The sequence below is a fragment of the Melanerpes formicivorus genome, unplaced genomic scaffold (assembly GCF_026170545.1).
Source record: "Melanerpes formicivorus ecotype bairdi unplaced genomic scaffold, bMelFor1.0.p_v2 SCAF_10, whole genome shotgun sequence".
Classification (NCBI taxonomy): domain Eukaryota; kingdom Metazoa; phylum Chordata; class Aves; order Piciformes; family Picidae; genus Melanerpes; species Melanerpes formicivorus.
In genome coordinates, this window is record NW_027142362.1 from 17067441 (window position 1) to 17083468 (window position 16028).

Consider the following 16028-nt stretch of genomic DNA (forward strand, 5'->3'; position numbering starts at 1 on the left):
AAGATAAATAGAGAGAACTACTGGAGACAAGGATCTAGTAATCTGAAACTAGCAACCAACAGAAAGAAAAAGAACAGGGAACCACAAACATTTAAGACAAATAATAAGATAGTAAATAAATAACACAAGATAATATTACAATAAACAAGAAGATATAAATAAACTACAGATACTATGCAAAGTGCACTCACTTGTGCATCTAACATATCAACAGAACAGGTATTCAGCAATACATTTGAAAAGTTAAAAATCCTTACTGGGGTGTCTACTGAGGCTTCCATGGAAATGACATGCTTTAAAAATGAATATTGCCTAAGTTGCAGAAAAAGAGACCAGTTATAACTAATGCAGTCTTGACATTTGCTTAACACAGTTTAGGCAGGCATATCAAAATGACTCTCCAATATTTCCAGATTCAGCAAGGCTATCATTCAGGAAAGTCTGCATCCCACATGTTCTCCAGGGATGGTAGAAGACACATCCCTGGAGGTTTTTAAGTCCAGGCTGGATGTGGCTCTGAGAAACCTGATCTAGTGTGAGATGTCCCTGCCCATGGCAGGGGCATTGGAACTGGATGATCCTTAAGGTCCCTTCCAACCCTAACAATTCTATGATTCTGTGGGAATCTCCCCTTCTAACTGTATGAAGTGCAGATTTCTAGCAGTGACTGGTCAAGACATACTGAATCAGACACCTATTACTGGTCCAGGACTCAATATTCAGGATGTCCTGTATTTTATTTTATATCTATCAATTTAAGAAGTACCACCTTGCTAGTTGCTTCATATGAAAATATGAACCAACTTGTAACTTCTCTTGAGATGTGATGTTCACTACATTTAAGCATGTGTACATACAGCAAACAAATCCCCTTACCACATTTGTTTATACACTGTGATACATCAGCAAGAAAAAAATGATGTTAAGATGTGATACTAACTGGAATCCACTGTGGGTGTTCCTTCCAGTATCTGCTGAGGGAATATGAGTAAGTCTTAACTATGTCAATAGATACAAAGCTCAGAAGCTCTGCTGTATAAGCAGATAGGCCTGAAATCTCATTCTTGTTCAGCTCAGCAAGGCTGAGATGTAAAGTGAGTGCCAAATACACACACACACAACTTAAGACCCCACACACTCTCACAATGGTGAGAGAATGCCAGTGAAGAATTTGTGTTAGTTTTTCATCATCTCATACACATTTATGGAATCCAAAAGCTAATTTCACTTGTTAAGTTGCATCACACACAACATTCCTACTACGAATGTAGAAATATTAGGATTGTAAATATGAGATGAATGAGAACACAAAGGCAAATCTGTTCTGCCCACCAAAAGGATTTTGGACAAGAGTACTGCAGACCATTTCTTGGCTACCAATATGAGAAGATCTAGGACACATCTGTCTTTTAAAACATTTTCTTGAAAAGTGTTGTTTCTTAGAAGAGATACTTTTGACCTGCACTTTCTATACATTTTCTGTATTGTTCAACTATTTTGCAAAGAGATTCAAGAAAGCTTTTTAAGCTACAAGTTAGCATGAAAGACACTGTTCAAGAATTACAGCCAACTGTATGCCAAAATTAATTTAAATAAAAAACCTTGAGAGAAATAAGGGACAATCTGGATGAAATATTCAGTGGTGGACTTAATAGATTTAGGACTCTGTATACAATAGAATGGGTTTGGTGCCAGGCATTTGAAAACATGAAATGCCGATCCTTGAAATGGGAAACAGATGTTATAATTCCAGTATTAAATGATTCCATTAAAAATTGCAATCTGTGTGGTAGAGTGACATAAATAACACAACATGATAATAACTTGCCTCTGCTGCTTTAGCTGCATTGTGTTATTAGGTAGGAAAGCCACAATTATAAGCAGGAGCATATTAACACCATTAACTTCAAAAATTAGTTATATTGACAGGCAGCAGTTAGTTAAAAGTTGTAATACATCCATAATTTGGAGCCTAGGCATCCACGGTTCTAGATGGCAGCACAATAAAATGCTTGCTAGGAATCATACTTCAGAATAAGTAGGAAATTCTAAGAAAAGGGTCATGGACAGTTATGGATGTACCACACCTGTACAGCTGCTACAGAAATGTTAGGCAGAGTAATATGACAAAAGTAATTCAGCAAGGTGTACGGCCTAAAATACCACTAAAGAGGTCAAGCGAGTAGCAGTACCTGGCTACTGGTAAGAGACCTGCCTTAACACTATATATTATCAGTAAGTCCTAGTTTACAAACTGCTTAGGCCACTGCTAATTAAGTTCTATATGATATTGTCCTACAAAACAGAGCTTCATGGGAGCCATCATACTTGCTGTTCTGCTTGAGCAATAGTATATCTCCCCAAACTTAGTTTCATAGTTTCATAGTTTCATTCAGGGTTGGAAGGGACCACAAGGATCATCTAGTTCCAACCCCCCTGCCATGGGCAGGGACACCCCACACTAGATCAGGCTGGACAGAGCCTCATCCAGCCTGCTCTTAAACACCCCCAGGGACGGGGCCTCAACCACCTCCCTGGACAACCCATTCCAGGGTTTCACCACTCTCATGGTGAAGAACCTCCTCCTCACATCCAGCCTGAATCTCCCCACCTCCAGCTTCATTCCATTCCCCCTAGTCCTATCACTACCTGAGATCCTGAGAAGTCCTTCCCCAGCCTTCCTGTAGGCCCCCTTCAGATACTGGAAGGCGACAATTAGGTCTCCTCGGAGCCTTCTCTTCTGCAGACTGTACAGCCCCAACTCCTTCAGTCTGTCCTCATAGGAGAGGTGCTCCAGCCCTCTGATCATCCTCGTGGCCCTTCTCTGGACACGTTCCAGCACCTCCACATCCCTCTTGTAATAGGGGCTCCAGAACTGGACACAGTACTCCAGGTGGGGTCTCACCAGGGCTGAGTAGAGGGGGAGGATCACCTCCCTCGACCTGCTAGCCACACTTCTCCTGATGCAGCCCAGGATCTGATTGGCTTTGCGGGCTGCAAGTGCACACTGAGAGCTCATGTTGAGCTTTTTGTCCACCAGCACCCCCAAGTCTCTCTCCTCAGGGCTACCCTCCAGCCAGTCACTGCCCAGCCTGTATTTGTGCCTGGGATTGCCTCGACCCAGATGCAGGACCCTGCACTTGCTCTTATTGAACTTCATGAGGTTGGCTTGTGCCCACCTCTCCAGCCTGTCAAGGTCCCTCTGGATGGCCTCCCTTCCCTCCAGCGTGTCTGCTGCACCACACAGCTTGGTGTCATCAGCAAACTTGCTGAGGGTGCACTCAATGCCACTGTCCATGTCCCCCACAAAGATGTTGAATAAGACAGGTCCCAGGACTGATCCCTGAGGGACTCCACTTGTCACTGGCCTCCACTGGGACATGGAGCCATTGACAGCCACTCTTTGGGTGCGGCCATCAAGCCAGTTCCTTGGTATAACTTGGTATAACTGATTTAGCCAACATGAAGCCACATACTCTATTGTTTGCTCTGTGAAATATACAAAAGGATTTAGATTAGTTGTTAGCATTGTGGTTGATTTCTGGGAGTTAACTACAGGAATGACACATTTAGGTTCTCATTTCTCCTCTCCATGTTCTGAAAAACTTGGTAGTTACTCTTACAGGACAGTATACAGTAAGGGCATTTATATTCAGCTTCCCATTGCCATTCAGGTAAGGATGATGGGATGAATGGATACTAACAATGTATTGTATGTACCACAGACTCTGATCTACGTGTTAGCAGTCTGGCATTTCCAGCATTCATATTGTAAATCTGAATATATGGAACTACAAAGAATGTCACTTTGAAAAAAGTCACAATAAAGCTGAAGATAAAGCAGTACTGAAATCGTTACTTTGAACTTCTGCCTTGCAGATAAAACACACAAGGGGAAGACAATTCTTTAAAGGTGACCTATAAATAGGTAATAACATCAAGGTTATGTGGCAGACAATTTGAACATGGTCTTCTTAGCACATAGCTATTATCCTGCTTTCTGCACTTTTCAAATCCATGACAAGAGTTGTACTTGCCTTTTTTCTTTTTTTAATTTAGATAAATTCTGTGGAGTTTTTTTCAAGTACCTTGTTATTTGTTACTGTGTTTCCTTATAATTGCACCTGAGTAATCCATTCCAAGGATTCATGCTAACAACTTGGATCAGCACAACAGAAGAAAGCGGAAGTCACTGTGCTCTTCATCCATATAAGCAACAAATAGAAATGCATAAAACACGTGTGTATATCTACACAGCTATAAATCTGCCCCCAAATGACCCTCATATTCTGTCACATCTGCACTAAAAAGCTATAGTCTGATTTCTTTCATTCCTAAAATAAGGAAATGACCCATAAAAGATCAGCAGTGATATATGTGCTGAATTCTGCAGTTGCAGTTTATTGAGCTGTCATTTTTTGGTTGTTATTGTTGAGAAAATTCTGCCTTACAAACAGCATGGGAACAGTAAATCCAACAAGCATTACATGCCTGAGGTAAGATTCTCAGTACTCCTACTTGCCCTCCCTTCTAGAAATTACTGTTTTTCTTTCATTCTCCTACAGGATTATTTTCACTAGTACAGAGCAAGAAACACAGAGTATTTACTAGTCCTTGGTCTACTGATATTATATTCTATCAAATGAAGCTTGTGGAGAGTAGAGTTTACACAGTTACAATGTAATATAAAAAATCTTCCACAGGATCATGATAATTAGTAATGCACTGTCTTCTCAGATTCTATGGCACAACACAACAATTTAGTGCTTCATCTGCCACTAGCTTCATTTAGAATTTCTCAGAGCAAGTGAAGTTCCTGGATCCACAGCAATCCAGTGAAAATTGCTTCTTTTGAGTTTTCTTCTCTTGGTTTTCCTCTTGAGCAATACCTCCAATGTTCCTAGACACATGCTAAACTGAAGTCCCCAGTAGAAAATATTTCTCACTTACCTAATACCCCTTTCAAAATAAAGCAGGAAATTAACTATGGCATCTCTGAGAACAATGAAGGAAAAAAAAGTTGTAAAAAGCGGGGGAGTGTTACAAATGTGTTTGAAGTTAGTTGTATTCAGCTTTTCCCTAAAATCCAAATATTTTTCTGAACATGTTTATTCAGGTCTAACAAAAAGTGCTTGTTCAAGCACAAAGAAATCATTCAAAAACATCTATGATCACGCCAAATCTGAAAGTCAGAAAAGATGCCCTCATAACATAGAAACACAGCAGGGATTTAATAGAAAAGAACACTTTACATTATCTGTTTCTTAACAGATAAGTAAAGGGAATATCAGAGCCTTAGGTGAAGTTGAAAGGTGATAAAAGCATGTAAACAAGAAGACAATTCTTCCCTCATTCTTAATCTTTTCTCCCAGGCTGGAGCCTTAACTGTTAAACTAACCTCTACTCTACACTGTTCATAGTTCTGCTGTTAAGAGAATCATCTCTGACTTTTTTTCATCTCCGCTGTAGCCTATATTCTAGCCAAATTTCAAAGGCAGACTGAGCTCTTCTTGTCATGTCAGAGACCTTCTCCATACATGGTCTGATGTTTTTCCATCCCAAGACTTTCAAAGAGAAATGGGGAGATGTTATCTTAACAATTCAACCAGGAATTGAAATGGACACATTTGAAGTCCCACAGAAGAACTACTGTGTTGGCCCTGGGCCACTTTGGTGAAGTAACCATTTGTACAATACATAAACCAACTTCCCACGGTTAACTTAGAGACTTCTTCATTGACCAGGAACAGAACTGTATTTTACAAAAACATTTTTTTTTTTTTTTTAACAACCAAACAACTTATCTGAAGGAAAATCAGCTTCTGTTTTGTGACAAGATAAAAAGTACTTCATCAACAAGTCAAAGAAGAGATTGATGTCCTGTAACTTTGATGCTGGTTATGGCCTACGTATAGCCTGCAGATAAACAGGAATTTGCGGCTGTGTGTGTACAAGCAGTTGGAATGGTTGGCAGCTAAAGAGCGTGCAGGCAAACTGCATGGTATTTACTTCCAGTATACAGGATTGAACTGGAGCTGGCTAGAAGGCAAGCTCCAGATCCTCAAGAGGCACTTTTAAAATAAGAAACAGATACCTAATACACCTTGACTCTGATAGCACTATCTTAAAGTTATTAAAAAGCAGGAAAACAACTACACATAATCAGAATCTCTGTGTTATTCAGAATAAAATCTGATTTTATTTGTGCAAAGCATAGAAATGTCTGAGTCAGGGTTTGCTGCTACAGACGTCATTGTACCTACACGTTAGAGATAGGACATTCCCCAAAATTCTGTAAAGACATGGCATAAGTGACCCACCCAGCACCATGAGATGTCACAACACCATTTCCCAAAACAAAAGTGATCTGCCAGAAACAGAAATGCCAGGATGTCTGACAAAGAAATTCCTACAACCCACACATACAGATGCAGACTATTGGGCCATGCTCAGATCACAACATTCCACCATCACTCACAACCAAGTCCCAAACAACACTGGAATGATGACTGAGTTGCTCAAGAGCCAGAAAATAGTCACCCATGGACATAGACAAGACAAAAGTGAGAAAGCATCTGCCTTTTCAGATTGGTTTCAAATCTGGAATGATAAGATTGGTAGCCTACTAAAAAATACGAAGATGTTTATATTACATTAGTTAACACTTGATCCAAATCCCATTGAAAGACTCCCTTTGAAATGAGTGTGTGTCAGGGCAGGGAATTAGCTCTAGTCTCCAGTGAAATGACACCTACAAAAGATACAAGAGCAAGTACAATTTACTGTTCTTCATTAACCAGGATGAGCTTGCTGAAACTGCACTTTATTTCATGGTCTTTTTTAAGCGTGGAGGATTTTCAGCTTAAAGTTGTGGGATTCGTTGTACAAATGCAGCATGATTAATGGCCTTTCAAAGCCCTTTCACCTCAGTCAACAATTTAGGAAGTCTCTGTGGAGACTCTTTGTTTGTATCAAGTCTTAGAAAGGTCTTGAACTGTGAATAACTATAATATTGTTCATTTTTTCAGTTGGTTTATGATTCTACTGTTTAGTTCTCAAACTTCATGGTAAGTTAAACAAATCTCATGCCCACTAGGACAACTACAGAAAGCTAGGTTACACAAAGAAAAAAAGAAATCTAACACTATCACCAAGAGCCTTTTATACTTGGTTGTTTCACAGATACTTCTCTCACCTCTTTGCCACTGAAAATTATCTTTGCTGTTGTAGCCAGAACCAGAAAATTAGCTTCATCAATCACAATTTACTTGGCAGGTTTACCCATCTCACTCTTAAATTCACACCCATAAGCCAGTATTAACTTTCTAGCAAGGCATTTACTATGCAGATATTGCTGTCCATAATACTCAACACAGTCTGTCACAGAGGCTTCAAGCTAAAGCTGTAACTATTTACCTTTCCAGGAGATCTCTTATACACTAGTTTCCCCATTAAGATCTTGCCTTCAAAGCTTTTAAGAACCATGCAAGTGTTGCTGTCTCATTGGTTAGCTATGCTTTACCCCGAGGTAAGTCTGAGAAGCTTTCACACGTGTTTTCAGTGATATTATCTGCTTCCCCTTCTGTCATGTATTCACAGAAATTGTTTGAAATTTCTGAAACAAGAGATTGCCAAACTTCATACTGATTTCTTTATTTGTTATTTACAACATCTTCTTTCACACAAACAGCATTGTAACTAACTGCAGGATTTATCTCAGAAGTCTCTAAGAACCAATACAAGATTTAAACAAATTTAGCAAACATTACACTCATCTTTAATCACGTATGAAATCCAAACACAAGCTTTGCTGCTTTATTGTTCTGTGTCTCATCCATCAAATATACATTTGGGTAAGACAACATCTAGATGCAAAAATGCAATTCAGTTTAACCTTTTGACAAAGACACTCCGAATAAAGTAATTTTACTGGAGTTATTAAATTTGAGAACCTGTTTTGCATCAATTCCTTCTACACTGATAACACAAAAAACCAGCAAAGACACAGAAAAAATGATGTCATTTAACACAACCTGGAACACAACTGTGGGAGTTAAGAAAAACTGTCAATGAGAATGTGAGGAGCTGAGGAATCATGCCCATGACTGAGACACAATTCCACTGCAACTGAAAACAGGAAAATTGGGCAAATAATTAGGTCGAATAAGGTATTGGGAAACTAAACATAAAAGACAAGTCATCAGAGAAGAAAGTGGTAACAGAATGTTTTCTGGCTCATTTTGGGTTTCCAGTTCTCAGCCTGGAGCTGCTTAGGTTCAGTTCCAGTTAAATCAACATCAGTCTAATATAAACTGGCTAACATGGGTTGGTAAATCAGCAGAAATAGCAAAACTTGAGAGGAATGTAGGGATCACATGATGAAAGCAGGTTTACAAAATAGGGCTTTGGCTAGGAAAGCAATTGTGTTTAGGAAGCAGGAAAAAGAACATGTGAGCATCTCTGAGATTTCACTGCTGCAACTGCATGTGGTAGTCAGAGCAGGACTGGCTAGAAATTCTGCAATTGCATGCATTAGGAAGGTGTCCAGAAACACTACAACCAGAGCTTGGGAGCTGCAGGATAAAACCTCTCTAGCCTGGTTTCCCAGGCTGCAAATTAGACAAAGATGAGCTTGGATTTATTTTTTTTTTTCCTAATTCAGATCTTGTGTACCACTCTTGGGAGGTCAGCTGCCGAGGCTGAAGGCTACCTTTCATAATGCAGCCATTCAGCCTTGAAACACAGAGCACCCTTCTTGGTAAGGCCACTTTCTGCCTGGTTTGCTGTGATTCTCAGCTCCAAGTTCACCTTCACCTAGGGATCAGCATGCCCTTGCTGCTCCTGACACCAAAGGTGAGACTGATCAAACTGGTGTTTCTCTTCCCTCTAGCTGTCAAACTATCCCACCACTCCAAGTTCCAGTCAAAGGAAAAAAGATCTGCTTTGGGCAATGCAGCTTGCTTACACATTAGAAACAAGAAACCATACTAAGTAAATTAATATAGTTCTTGATAAGCTAAAACTCTCTGAAGTAAAATAACCAGAAAATACACAACTTTATTTTCCCGCTAATCAGGTGAGGCTTACGCTGGGTAGTTGTTAATTACATTGTATTGCATGATGTAACACTGCAGCCAGCAGTGGTTCAAAACCTAGACAGTTGTGAAGCTGTTACTAATGCATAGTAAGAGAAAATATTCCTGTTCTTGTACTGACTGTACTTTGTGCTGTACTTAATCCAAGAATGTTAAGAGATTTTAACCTTTTCAAGGATTTTTTTTTCCCAACTTACTAAACAAAAGATTGTTATTTAACACTACTAGGAAGAAGTGCTTGGTCACTTCTCAAATGTTAGAAGGAACCTCAAGACAACCTAGACCTTGAGTAGCTGAGAAAAAGGGAAAGTTACTAATTAGAAGACCAGGTTTTCTGCAATTTACAGGCTTCACTAAAGTTCTATGTTGCCATTCAAACCTAATCTGTGATCTACACAAGCTAGCATACAGGTTGTGAGAGCAACAAACAAACACAATTCAGCAAGAGCTGTAAAAACCATGCAATATTAAGACTCCTCAGTATGATTAGCAGAGTTTGGTTTATTCACAACCATCAACATCAATGGCAGCATGTTCTTTGACTTCAGAGATTTCCAGCTCATATACTAATCAAGTTGGTAAAGCCTCAGAACATCATTAACAAAATCTCAAAAGCAAACGTAACAAATCTCTGTCACAGAATTTGAAACTAAATTTTGCCATCCTACCTCATCAATTTTTGTCCTATAACCAGATACAAGATTAATAATGTTGTCCACAAGGTGGCACTTAGAATCCTTGTGAAATCACAATGCAGGAGGCCCATGTAAAAAATAAATAAATAAATAATATAAAAAGTTAATTCCTTACACCTAACCACAAAGTTAGTGTTGCTGTTCTTTTCAGTTAGCTTCTACTACATGAGTAACAACTACTGGTATTTTCTTCTGGGTAATATGTTCTTTAAATTTACAGGTCAACCCTAATCTTTTGGTTTGGGATGTATTTTAAGCTGAAATATAATGTTATGCAAAACTGAAACAAAGGAGAAACTCTTGAACTGGTTTTTCTGGCATTATCTGCTCTCCTTGTCTGGAGACCAGGTGGACTTCATTTACCAATCATAAATAAATATTTTAATCCACATCCTGTTGTCTTTCCTCAAAAGGAATCCTCATTGACTTCAAAGTTGACATCAGCTGGAAATCTGCCAAGTCACAGTCAGCCTCTTTATGTATTTGACAAAGTAGAATGATGTTAATTCCATCATTACTAACAGATTTAAATAACTTTTGATTATAAATGTAACTAAGAGAAATACATATTCTTTTTTTTTTTTCTGCTCATTTGTGTCTTTGTGTGAAATTAGATTACTCCCACTGAGCCAGTGCAAATGAATATAGAGAGATCAAATTAAAGAGCACCTGAGAAAATTGTATGGGCACAGAACTTTGGGACCAGATGGGATGCAATTAAGAGTGCCAGTAGAGATGGATGACATCACAGGTCATGCTGATTGGCAGCATGCCCAATGACTGGAAAAAGCAAATGCCACATTCATCTTCTTTAAGGGCAAGAAGGAGAACATGCAGATCATTTGCAGGTTGATCACCCTAATTTCAGCCATAGCCTGACACAGTATTCTTAGAGTCAAACTGCAGAAATCCAGACTGGGTAAGCTGACAATAACGTGGGCAGGAAAACAGCTGGATTGTCACACTTCAGCAGTATTGATCACTGCTCAAAAATTCATCTCACTAGTAGTGCGCCTGTGGGAGGCCAACTAGAGTCAATACAGTTTAACATTTCTTTAAGGATCTTAAGAATAAGACAAGAGCATATGTCAGCATATGTACAGATGACACCAAATTGTGGGGAGCAGTCCTGATATTAGAAACAGAACCGCTACTCAGAGGGACTTTGACAGGCTAAAGAAACAGGCATACAGTTCAAATGTAGCATGCTGCATCTTGGACAGAGTAACTCCATGCACCAGTACACACCTGGTGCTGACTGGCTAGGTAGTAGCTTTGCAGAACAGGACCTGGGGGTCCTTGTGGGCAACATGAGCAAGTAGTGTGGCTTTGCAGCAGGCAGCAACTGCTTACTAGACTGTGCTAGCAAAGGTGTAGCAAGCAGTTCAAGAAAGGTGATTGTGTAATCTGTATGATACTTGAGAAACCATAAATAGGACAATACTGTGTCCAATTTAAGAACTTTATTGAAAAGAAAGTGTTAAAAACTCCTGAATGTGTCAAAGATTTTTTTCCTTACCCAAGCCCATCTTCCACCTTTCCCATCTCCAAAATACCGAAAGTGAAAATACCATTAAACAATACAGAGAAATGACAGTTTTATGAGACATAGCCATCATAAAACAGGCAGCAAAGTTGATTAAAACTGGCAATAGATATCTTCAAGAACAAAGGTTTTATTAGTGCATTTCTATTAAAAGCCATGCCATTTTTAAACTAAGGCAAACATAAAGCAAAAATTCTTTTCTTCTTTCAATACCAGATTTCTTCTTCTGAAGAAAGCCTTAAGCATCTCTTTTCAGAGCCAAATTTGTATCATGGACTTCTCACAGAAATGAAAAAATAACTTTAAAACTATAAACTCAAAATTTTAAATGGTAAGAAAGGCCAGGGATGTTTGGCAAGAACAGTCCATTGCTCATTTTCTCCACATAAATATTTATGTCTAAGAACTTTTACTTCTCCTATAACCAAGCAACACCATAAAAATAAAGCTGGGATTTTTCTTTCCCTAAGTAATGGCTATATAAGTAAATAACTGAGAAAGAAAATTATAAACTTTGAAGTATGCCCCTTTATACCACTACACCACTCTTTTAGCTCAGAACTTCATCTTCCAGGAGTCTGCATTAATATAAACCCAGTTGCCCTATTTCATTTCAGGTTGTACTTCATAGGCCTATGCTCACCCCTTCATTTGCAAGTACAACTTCATATTAGTGCGTTCTGTCTCTGTCTGTAGTGAATATACCTTTACAAATCCCAAACATGTGAATTTGAAGTAGTAAATGAGAAAGAATAATGAGAAGCAGTAAGATTAATTAAAAAACCCAAACTGAAACATCAGAATACATATTTGACAGAGTTTCAAGCACTGTTTCTACAATTTTAATCTTCTAGATTTTTCACTGCAATGAGAAATATTTAATGAACAATACTGAGAAGATAATATTAAACAACAATTTAAGCATACAAATTATAATCTTATCCTCACATCAACAACTTAAGTAAAAGTTGTAGCATAAAATGTAACACAAACAGTAGTAAAATCAGATCCTAACAGAAGTCTACACCAGAATGGATAAAATGCTTTGCTACAACTAAGTGGTGCACCTCTTTCTGTGGGCTTCTACAGCAATGCACATCACTCAAGTATGCCTGTATTAGTTTATCCACAAAGTCATTAATGATAGCGGACTGCAGGGGCTAAATGAATCACTAAACAGTTGCAGTATTGCTTGAGTTTGGTGTTTAAATTCCGGGCTCTCCCTCTAGAAGTTGTACATGGAAACTTGGATAAAGAGGGCACCACATGAGAGATATTAAGAAAGTCCTACTTTTACTAATTTCACTCAACTGCAGCTCACAGAAGTGCAACTCATTTAATGCTTTCCCTCTAGGCACTAGGTATTAAGAAAACATATATTACTTTGGCATCTGAAAGCTTTGGTTCCTCATCTTTGAGAATTACAGTTGGCATAATTTACATTCCTTTCCTAGACAGTTTCTGACAATTCCACCTCAATACCTATTTCTTGCCTTTGGTACATCTCTCTCCTCTCCATTAGGGAGGATCCTAGTTTATCTGAGGTTTTTCAACCCAAGGGCAAACAAGGCCGCCCAGAGATTGGTTCTCTCGCTCTGCATTTGAAGAAGCTGAAGGTACCAATACTGGCCACTGTTGAAAGCTGTGACCTTCACACAAGAATTGACAGATTTAACGCCTACAGTTAGATGACCATTATTCCTTTCATTGCTGTCTGTGACAGGTACTAAATGAGACACCAAGATTTTATGACTGCCCCAGTGTAATTAGTAGCACATGCCAGTATATCCCCTCTTTTGTGGTGGGATTCTAATCAAATGTACACCTCATTTTCCAGAGTTATTTGCAAAAGAGATGAATGATAAAAATTTCCAGGAACTGCTTTCAGGTTTGCTGATCCCTGAAGGAGAAAAAAAACCTGTGCTCCATAGCATTCTAATAGAGCAGGAAGCAAATTACCCCACACAGACAACTTTTTTTAAGCTTTTCACTGTATGAGGTACTTAAAAGTGTGGGGTTTGGTAGTGCACATCCTTCAGTGGAAACAAAATAAATAGGGTGTTCAACAGTGAGGAACCACCATGCCTATTACTTGCAAGCTTCAGAAAACTTGCAAAGGCAGAGCACAACAAAGACAGTATAGCCTGCCTGTCTAACATCTCACATGTCTTCAAGGTTGCAGCCTAAACCTCATTTGCTTTACAAATGAAAGGATTGATGCTGAGAATTTACATTCAACCACAGGGTAACAAACAACATTCTAATGGCTCTCACTTGATTTGTGGTTAGCTATAACCATAATTTTTGCCCAAACATTTGATCCTACTTTGGCCCTCAAATATTTCCTGCTGTCCACAGAGCTAATGCTCACAAATCTTTGATGCTATTTACAGCCCTTCACAAACAGATTGTGGCCACATCCAGATGCTGGCCACCTAATTAATAACAGATTTTCAACCTGTACAATAGCTGTTTTCATTACCTAGCTGTGCTTTATGTGGAACTCCATTTTGTCAGATATATTTCAGACAAGAAGAAACAAACTATTCATTTTCACAACTGTAAGAATACAAATGACATTTGTAGCATCTAGACATACACCAGTTTAATGAAAAAAAAAAAGGTTAAAAAAAGTGCTACTCACATAAAGACTCTTTCACTGAGACACTCAATAGTTTCTTGCTGACTAGAGAATTACTTGAGAGAAAAATGGTTTTATTCTTGTTATAATGGAAAAAGTAAAGCCATCCAGGAAAAGTAATCACGTGAAAAGATATCTTCGAGATATCAACTGGTGACAGCTAATAAAAAAGAACTAAAAATATAAAGTATGCATCTCACTGATACCTCTGACAGCTAGCAAAACAATTTCTCTCACAGATCCTATTAACAGGACTTGCAGCTCTCCCATACCCAGAACCAATTAAGGAATCAAGCTAATCACCAGCAATACTTCAGCAATAAAGAGCTGAATTTGAAACAGGCCACTGCTGACTATCACCTTATCAATGTAAGGATAGCTATTCAACTATGAGACCTCTCCTCTAGAAGCAGCTTATTAAAGAAGAGTTTTACTTAAGTGTTTTGAAGTGGCTGTATCAGCAGCATTTAGGAATGAAGGAGATTTAGATGCCATAAAATATACATGCTACTGGAAACTGGAGAACATTTATTGAAGATGAGTGCAAAGCTTGTAGTCCTTTTTCTTCATGCGACCATACACAGCACTCATTTCTGCTGGGGTCAGAAGCAACATGTCTTAACAATTCAAGATCCTCTAGACACTGAATCCAATCACAAGCACAGGAGGAGACTAGTTTCACCATGCCTGGACCACAGAGTCAGTCTGTTCCCATATATATCTGCTACCAGAGCCTTCAGAAGCACATCTAGGGTCCTGTGGCTTCAGTTTTGTGCTTTCACACTTTCAAGCAGAGCAAATTGCTCGTGGTCATTGAAGATGGGAATACTGTGACAAAAAAAACCCAACCCAGAAGTACCTGAAATTGAAAATTTGACAATTTTTTTGTTTTTAACCTCAGATAAACACCGTATATGGAAGCTTCATATTCAGGGATCAGTGCTGGGCCCTGTCCTCTTCAACATATTCATCGATGATCTGGATGAAGGGGTAGAGTCAGTCATCAGCAAGTTTGCAGATGACACAAAGTTAGGGGCAGATGTTAGTCAGTTAGAGGGTAGAAAGGCTCTGCAGAGGGACCTCGACCGACTGGACAGATGGGCAGAGTCCAATGGGATGGCATTCAACAAGTCCAAGTGCCGAGTGCTGCACTTTGGCTACGGCAATCCCATGCAGAGCTATAGGCTGGGGTCAGAGTGGCTGGAGAGCTCCCAAACAGAGAGGGACCTGGGTGTGCTGATCGACAGCCACCTGAATATGAGCCAGCAGTGTGCCCAGGTGGCCAGGAGGGCCAATAGCATCCTGGCCTGCATTAGGAATAGTGTGGCTAGCAGGAGCAGGGAGGTCATAGTGCCCCTGTACTCTGCTTTGGTTAGGACACACCTTGAGTACTGTGTCCAGTTCTGGGCCCCTCAGTTTAAGAAGGACATCGAAACACTTGAACGTGTCCAGAGAAGGGCAACAAGGCTGGTGAGAGGCCTTGAACACAAGCCCTATGAGGAGAGGCTGAGGGAGCTGGGATTGTTTAGCCGGGAGAAGAGGAGGCTCAGGGGTGACCTCATTGCCCTCTACAACTACCTGAAGGGTGGTTGTAGCCAGGAAGGGGTTGGCCTCTTCTCCCAGGCAACCAGCACCAGAACAAGGGGACACAGTCTCAAGCTGCACCAGGGGAGGTTTAGACTCGAGGTGAGGAGGAAGTTCTTCACCGAGCGAGTCATTCGGCATTGGAACGGGTTGCCCAGGGAGGTGGTTGAGTCATCGACCCTGGAGGCGTTCAAGGGGAGATTGGACGTGGCACTTGGTGCCATGGTCTAGTCATGGGGTCTGTGTTGATAGGTTGGACTCAATGATCCTCGAGGTCTTTTCCAACCTAAGAGATACTGTGATACTGTGAAAAAAGTTCTAATGGTCAAGATGTACAATAGGCTCAAAAGGTATGTGCATCTCTAGAATGCACTAATTGTTCTAATTGTTCTTTCACTTCAGAAAACTTAAAACCACAAGGACAGTAATGATGCTTTAGCTTGAGATCAGACTAAATCAAATGTGAA

The 16028-nt window shown here is 39.6% G+C and overlaps 1 protein-coding gene across 2 annotated transcripts in view; it reads right to left on the bottom strand.

The window, feature by feature from the left end:
• Window positions 1-16028, bottom strand: part of THSD4 (thrombospondin type 1 domain containing 4) — a 255995-nt gene that overhangs the window by 62557 nt on the left and 177410 nt on the right. The window lies entirely within an intron of this gene.